A 7,904-nucleotide genomic window follows, 5' to 3' on the forward strand; every position below is an offset into this window, starting at 1 on the left:
GCTCAAAGTGATTCCATCCTTGGGTGCAATAATGGTTATTATTTAGCTGTAACAAATATTTGGTCAGAACCTGCTAAGATTCAACCAGCAAGTCTGATAGTTTTCACATCACTAAGGTTTTGATTTATTTTTGCATATTACTACCAATATTTTAATGTAATTTATTCTGCAGCAAAACCTATCAAGAAGTTGGTTTATTTTCATCACATAAAATAGTCTCTAGGTAATTCTTAAAAACACTTTCAAGTACAGTACTATACCTGCCAACCTTGATAATGGAAATAAGGGGGGGCACAATTCAATAAATCTCCAATGAAAACAACAGGGAATAGAAAGATCTCTCAGGCCAGAAAAGTGATAATGTTTTATCATTCTTTGGCACTAGGTTTGCAACAATTCTGTAGCTTCAGGCAAGCCATCCAGCAGATCTATTAAAATAAAAGGTTTCCAGTAGGTAAAGGTTTACCATGCTACACCGCAAGACTATAAGACTTCAGGCAACAGATGAAAATTATACTTTCTGGAATCTCCAAAGCTGCAGGCTAGTTCATATTTCTAATAACATATATACTACATTTTAAAAGTTTTGAGAATTTCAGTAAAAAAAATCATTTATTGGGATAAAAAATACATAAACTGCTTATAATCCTTTGATCTCTTTTCTACTATGTACTGTTCAATTATCAGTTTACATTTATCCCAATATGCAGATTATATGATTGAAATAGTGGAAAGCTCATTTTCCCAGAGAACAGCTCATTTTTCTTTTCTGTCTGGGTTCCAGTTCACTGTATGAGGTATTAATGTGTCTTTCTCCACTGTTTAGAAGCACATTTGACTATAACTCTGATCATTCAACCACAGATTCTTTTTGTGTGTGCAGATGGAATGCTATACAAACTGGCTCTCATCAGGATTCTGATGAAGAGGGGGGGAGTGAATCCCCAAATACCATGAATTTCACTAAAATCTTTAAATAGAAGCAGCCTAATTTCCCGTCACAAATGACCTACTTTTTCCTCAAAAAACATTGATATCTTGAATCTCCTTGACTTATAAACCTGATTCTTTTTCTTGATAAAAATATGAAATTTTGGCCTTTGCTTTTGATTCTTTTGACTATGGGAAGAAGGACAATGTTAGTTTTGTTGTGAGAATATCATAACACAGGAACTGTACATATATATTTGCATGTATTGTATATACATCTCAACAATGTCCTACATCCCTAGTATCCCCAAATTTGTGCCTTGTATATATGTTCATCCAGGTCACAGAATTTCCAACCAGTATGGGACCTTAAACCCATCATATCTGAACACCGTGCTGGTAAAACTATATTATTCACTATAGTTTCTTCTGTTATTGTACTTTTAAATTTAAAATTAATATTGTTTTGATCAGGTCTAGAAATGAAAAATGTCACTGGTGAAGCTAAGATCCACTTCTTCAAAAGGCTAATGTAGAAAAAGATTTTTTAATCAGTTTTACTTAAATTGTGCATGTATAGAAAAAAATATATGATATTTTATGAAAATGTTCAGGGTCTTACATAACACTTGCCATTTCTAGAAGTTAGAGTAAAAAAGGCAATGCTTGTTTGCACTGTAAATGCACTCCTTAGCATAGAACCACTGACCTCTAAACAAACAACAATTGAGAAAAGAAACTTGGAAGTGTCTGCATAATTGAAATAAATAAATAAATAAAAACACTTTGATTTACTCTTGAAAATTAGAATGAAATGCTGATAGCGAGATACCATTGCTTAAAAATGTGGATTGGTAAAGCAATCACCCTTTTTCAATGAGACTGGTATTTTATTTTAAAATCATGCTTAATAATTCAATCTGTGTGATTTACAGACATGAAAAGAAAACTTTTTTTTTTGCTGCAAGGCTGCTATGAACAGTCATTTGAATTTTGACTTAAGAAAAAAAATCTGCCCTGGGGTCATAAGAGGCTTCTTAGAATTTTTTGCTTTCAGCCTTTGTTTCCCATATTCCCCAACATAAAAAAGCTCCTATTAGTTGTGTGATTGAAAATATGGTGAGTAGAAAGCTCCTTGGATAACAGTACTGTTTACTCTACTATTTCATAACCTGTTTTTTAGAACTGTTCTTTTACCTTTTGTGTTTGACAGTCACTTTACTATAGTAAAAATTTTAATATACCAACAGCAAGCACCAAAATAAATGTTTTCAGGCATTCGGTATAGCGCCTACCTTTAAACTCCAGTATGGGGGGGAAAAAACAAAGCAAAGTGTAAAGCATCACATAAAATACTTTTCATGAATTCTCCAATCTGTAGAAAATATAGCCTCATCTTGATACTAAATCAAATTTAATGAGGTAGTTGGCTTAAAGCAAATTAAATGTAATGGTCTGGCCCATAGGCATATAAAGTTGTGGTTCTTTATATGGAAAGGAGCTTTTTGGGAACTAAGTGAATTCTGCTCACATTTATCTAGTTACAGTTTATTTCATAGATACTTTTCTCCACTTGGTTCCCTTTCTTGAAATGAAGTTTGCTGGGAACTATTACCTGAAGAAGAATATTACTAAAGAAGTAAAACAGATAAATGAAGTAGGTCATATAAGCACTTTTCATGCTTATATTTTATATCATCATCATCATCATTTTAGCCATTGTCTATCCACTGCAGGATGAAGGCCTCTTCTGCATATTTCCAACCAATATAGTCCTGAGCTTTCTTTTGTCATATTTTATATATGTTCTAATCAATAGAAATCTTTTATCTTCATTCATTGGGAATGGACAAGTACATGGCTAAAATAGTCTGATTTCATCACAAGGATAGAGTGTATATTTTTCCCCTCTATCCATCTCTCTCTATCTCTCTCTCTCTCTTTTTTCTTTTCTTTTCTTTTTTTTTTTTGGAGGGGGGAAGGAGTTTCTTGAGTTGCTATGCCCAGAACTGCATTATATTTTTGTGTTATAACAGAAGGTGACAACATTAATTGTGACTGTAAAATAATTCTATTAATTGTAGATTTAATCTGATGTAAACGTAAAAGTATTTTAGTTGTTTCCTGGTGCCAAACGATACTGATATTCTAAAAGCCAAATCCTTGTTCCAAACCAAGTTGTGCCCTCCTGCTGTGAACTTCCATCATACATAGTCAGTATATTTTCTGCAATACCTTTCTTAAATTGGTTTTCATCCTAATTTGTGAAAATATCTTAATTGATTGGATAGAATTGTTTGTAATTGCTGTCTGTGGGGACAGTAAATTAGGGTGAAATCAAATTAAGCAAATATTTAATAGGAAAACTGCATCTTTAGCTATCTTCCATCACATTAAACCAGCCCTTTCCAAGCAATGGTTCCCAGACGATACACCACCATTCCAACCATTATGCAAACTCTTAATAATTATGGGGACTGCGCAACTATTAGGAAGATTTAGACAGGAGAGATTGGTATAATTTCTGCTTACCAGCTACGCATGTAATGTAAGTTTAAAGAATGTGACTGCCCCTTGACTAGGTTAATTCAACTAAGTCTAAAATTAAGCTACTACTTCCATGACCCTATTCAGAATGGAAGTCACCATATAGCCAGGTCTATTGTTTCTCTTCCTGGGGGCAGCAATAATCTTGGTTTGTTTTTAGTTCTTTCTTCTAATTATGTATTTTCAACTTAGAAATCTTGATGGTCTTGAACACTATCCTACTGTTATTTGTGGAATACTGAACAAGCATTCAGTATTTAAGATCCGATATTTATCAAATATTAATAATAAATACCTAATTGAATCATATGTTCTGAATAAATCTATAATTATTATTTCTCTTTGTTGCATGTTAATAAGATGATTGAGATGCAGAGTTTATGTGTTTGTATTTCTCACTGGATTTAATACTGGATCCTTGCCCTGAAAATAGTTTCATAGGATAGCTCATCCATGAGAAAAGATTATGACATTTTTGTTGATGTAGTGAGTAGTTCTATTTTAGTTACTGCCTGCATTGCATTCTAAATAGACTCTCTTGAGCTGTGGGGTTTCTGGACACTGCATGAGGCTCTGTAAACTATGAGTGTAGGTGTGTATAATGCAGTGTCCATTGTATTATCCTTCCCCTCCCCTCAAAGGACTCAACAGGCAAGCTGGAAGACTGATTTTGACAGGTGTCTCTCGATTGTAATGAAAGAGCTTATGCAAAATTATTTCCAGTCAGTATTAAGTATGGGAGGCACCCAGTACTTTGAAAGGTGAGAGAAATGAGTGTGTCATTCCCATGCTTGCCATCTCAGTTTGATAACCTGATTACTGAACAAGTAAATAAATTTCACATTTACTTGCATTTATATTTAACAGTAGGGTGCTGTCAGAAACTTGAGTGGCCCTGCTGCAAGCAAGATATGGGATATTAGGCTGACTACCAGGCTAGCTGTCAGAATGCATTGATGAGTTGCACAGAGCCACAACATGACCAGATTTCTTTCCTATTTTTAATGTTCGATTCCCAAAAGCCAGTCATAGGATCTAATGCTCCCAGAAGACAAATGTATTAGGTGTATCCATAATAGTATTTAAAGCCTTGTATATATATCCATCACACTTTTAGTTTTTACAATAAATGTTGTTATGGAGGAATAAACAATAAATGGAAAGTCAAGATTAAAGATACGATATGAGTCAAAGGAAACATAGCTAAAATGGGTATAAACCATAGCAATAGCACTTGAGACTTATATACTGCCCATAATGCTTTATAGCACTCTGTAGGCAGTTTATGGTGTCTGCATATTGCCCCCAACAATCAGAGTCCTCATTTTACCAAACTCGGAAGGATGGAAAGCGGAGTCAGGATTGAACTCCTGGTTGTGGATAGTTAGCCAGCAATACTGCATTCTAACCACTGCTCCTCCATTTACTGTATTTTCCGGCGTATAAGACGACTCGGCGTATAAGACGACCCCCGACTTTGGAGACGATTTGCATGCTTTAGAAAGTCATCTTATACGCCGGAAAATACAGTACTACCTTTCTATCCTTGCTTTTATCACATCAACACAACACATCACACAGTGCTGTTTATTTTATTTAATTTCTCATTTTGATTTCATTAGCTCCATCCAATCACAAACTCTCTTGGCCTTCTCTCTCTCTCTCATTCAATGTGTTCTTCCTTTATAGAATTGCTCTGCAGTTCAATTTTTTTATTGAAGACTTGGCTCTTACCCCAAACCTTGGATTAGGATGGGAGTGAGCCCAGCAAATGATGGATGTGATAACATTATGGTAGGAAGTGTGATGTCCCTTTGTAGAGTATGTCATTACTATTTTGTTTTGTTTTATTGGCTGTTGTGAGCTGCCTAGGATTATTGTGTATAAGCGACCATTAATTCTATAAATAAATAGATACATTCTTTTTATATGACCACACTACTCAACGTATTTCTTTCATATTGTTCAATTACTTTTGTATTAATTCCACATTTATTAAGCTAAGATATTTATTCTTGGCCCTGTCTCTCTTTTTTTTTTTTTACCAATCTATCCTTTTAGCACAAATAAACAGATGAAATCTTGCTTGGATTTTATGTGTGTGTTTGTGTGTGTGTGTATTTTCTGAACAATACTAAAGTAAATGTTTTTTATTGTCATCATCTCTTTTTTATGAATTACAGCTTATAGCTCTGGGAATTTCTGGTTTTCGTTTCTTTTTTTCTTTCTTTTTTATTTTAAATCAGATTGTATTAATACACTAATTTAAAGAAAATGGAGAATTTGTTATATGGTATATTAGGGACTGTAAGCCTGCACCTATCAGAATCATTAAACATGCAGACAAAAACTTTAGTGTTCCCAAGCTTATTGTCACATTTCACTGTATTTTTAAAATAAACAAATAGGAACATGCATGTTCCAAACAAAGCCTAGACGTATATACACGATTAGCTTTATTCCAAGAATGCCTTTGGAATATGCAGATCTCATAGGTAGCCCTGACTGAAGTTAGAAAAGCAGAAGACTACAACCCAAGGCTTTGTTTAAGAGTGTGATTGCCTGCCAAGAAAATCTGGACAGTTAATAAGATAGTGTGCTTGCTCTTTGGTAAAAATTTATGTCATGCCATGCCAACCATAGCAACCATTTTGTAATAGCACCTACAACATCAAATGCGCCCAGTTTGGCTGGCACATTGTCATTTCTTAAACAATATAAAAACCATCCGACAGCTTTCTTTTATACTTACTTTAGGGAAAATGACTATAGCTCAGTTATAGAAAGCACACTTTGCATCAAAAGATCTCAGCTTCAATTTTTGTCAGCTTTAGTTCTGGGTAAGATGTCCCAGAGAGCTGTTGCCAGTCAGCCCAACATAGCAGAAGGCAGCTTTCCTATGTGCTTAAATTGATCCTCTGAGTGATAAAATTTAGAAAACTGTCCTTGAAACCTGAAGAAAAATCATATTAAAGGAAGATGCTTATTAATACATTCAGATGACAATCTGAAAACAGATAATCCTCTCAATACTGCATGTAATACAGTACTTGGAATTACCTCAAGTTAAAAATTCAGTTGGGCAACATTGCAGAAAAATGTTCCATCAGTATTTACTACCTGAAAGTGTATCAAACAATCAGGAATATATGTAATTCCAAGACATCAAACATTGGTAGCTGAAAATAACTTGAAGTAATACAATCTAATTTTTAATAAAAGTTTTATTACTGAATTAATCCTGCAATTTTAGCCATATTTCTTTGGAAAAAAGCTAGTTCCTATCAATTAAACCATATGAACCGCATCATTTGTCCCATTATTAAAAATCTATTGGCACCTAAGACTATATTGCATCTTCAATGTATTCTGCAAGCTAATCAAGGTTGGGGAAATATGTCTTTTGAATGCCTCAGAAGTTGTAAAAGGTTTGTACCTTGTTTTTGTTTATTTATATTATAGAAGATACATACAGTAAGATTAGATAGAGAGATAAGATAGATAGACAGACAGACAGACAGGCAGAAAGGCAGGAAGGCAGAGATACTTGCTGATAATTTTCAGTATTTCAAAGGCTGAGGGAATTATTAAAATGTTCCAGTTCTCAGTTGGAAACACACTCTTTTGCATTACAGATGGGCAATTTGCATCCCAGAAACTACATTCAACCCCACAACTTTTTTTATGGTCCTCATCTTGACACCTATTGTTGAAAATCGGTGATCATTGTTCTGATGTACAAAATAAAACAGATTGAAAATTAAAATCCTCTAACTTTAATGGGTTTAGGGTCAGCACCAAAGATTTGAAAGAGCTGGATTTTAAATTGCACCCCTCTATTCTATTATGACATAAGCATGCAGTACCTGTTTGGTGCAATATGAGTCAACGGGTATTTCATAGTCATTTATTATGTAAATTAGCATAAAAGTAAATTATATATATTTTTTCCCCGATAAGGACTGAGAGAGATAAAATTGAAGGTAGAATTCTGTAAAAATTTTGTCAACTCCAGATTAGTAATAGTAATAGTAATAGTAGTAAAGTTGGAAGGGACCTTGGAGGTCATCTAGTCCAACCCCCTGCTCGGGCAGGAAACCCTACACCATTTCGGACAAATGGCTGTCCAGTCTCTTCTTAAAAACTTCCAGTGTTGGAGCATTTACTTCTTCTGGAGGCAAGCTGTTCCACTGATTAATTGTTCTCACTGTCAGGAAGTTTCTCCTTAGTTCTAGGTTGCTTCTCTCCTTGATTAGTTTCCACCCGTTGCTTCGTGTCCTGCCTTCAGGTGCTTTAGAAAATAGCTTAATTCCCTCTTCTTTATGGCAGCCCCTGAGATATTGGAATACTGCTATCATGTCCCCCCTTGTCCTTCTCTTCGTTAAACTAGACATACCCAATTCTAGCAACCGTTCCTTATATGTTTT

This window comes from Crotalus tigris, unplaced genomic scaffold (assembly GCF_016545835.1).
Source record: "Crotalus tigris isolate CLP2741 ecotype Arizona unplaced genomic scaffold, ASM1654583v1 scf7180000018510.657491, whole genome shotgun sequence".
Lineage (NCBI taxonomy): Eukaryota > Metazoa > Chordata > Lepidosauria > Squamata > Viperidae > Crotalus > Crotalus tigris.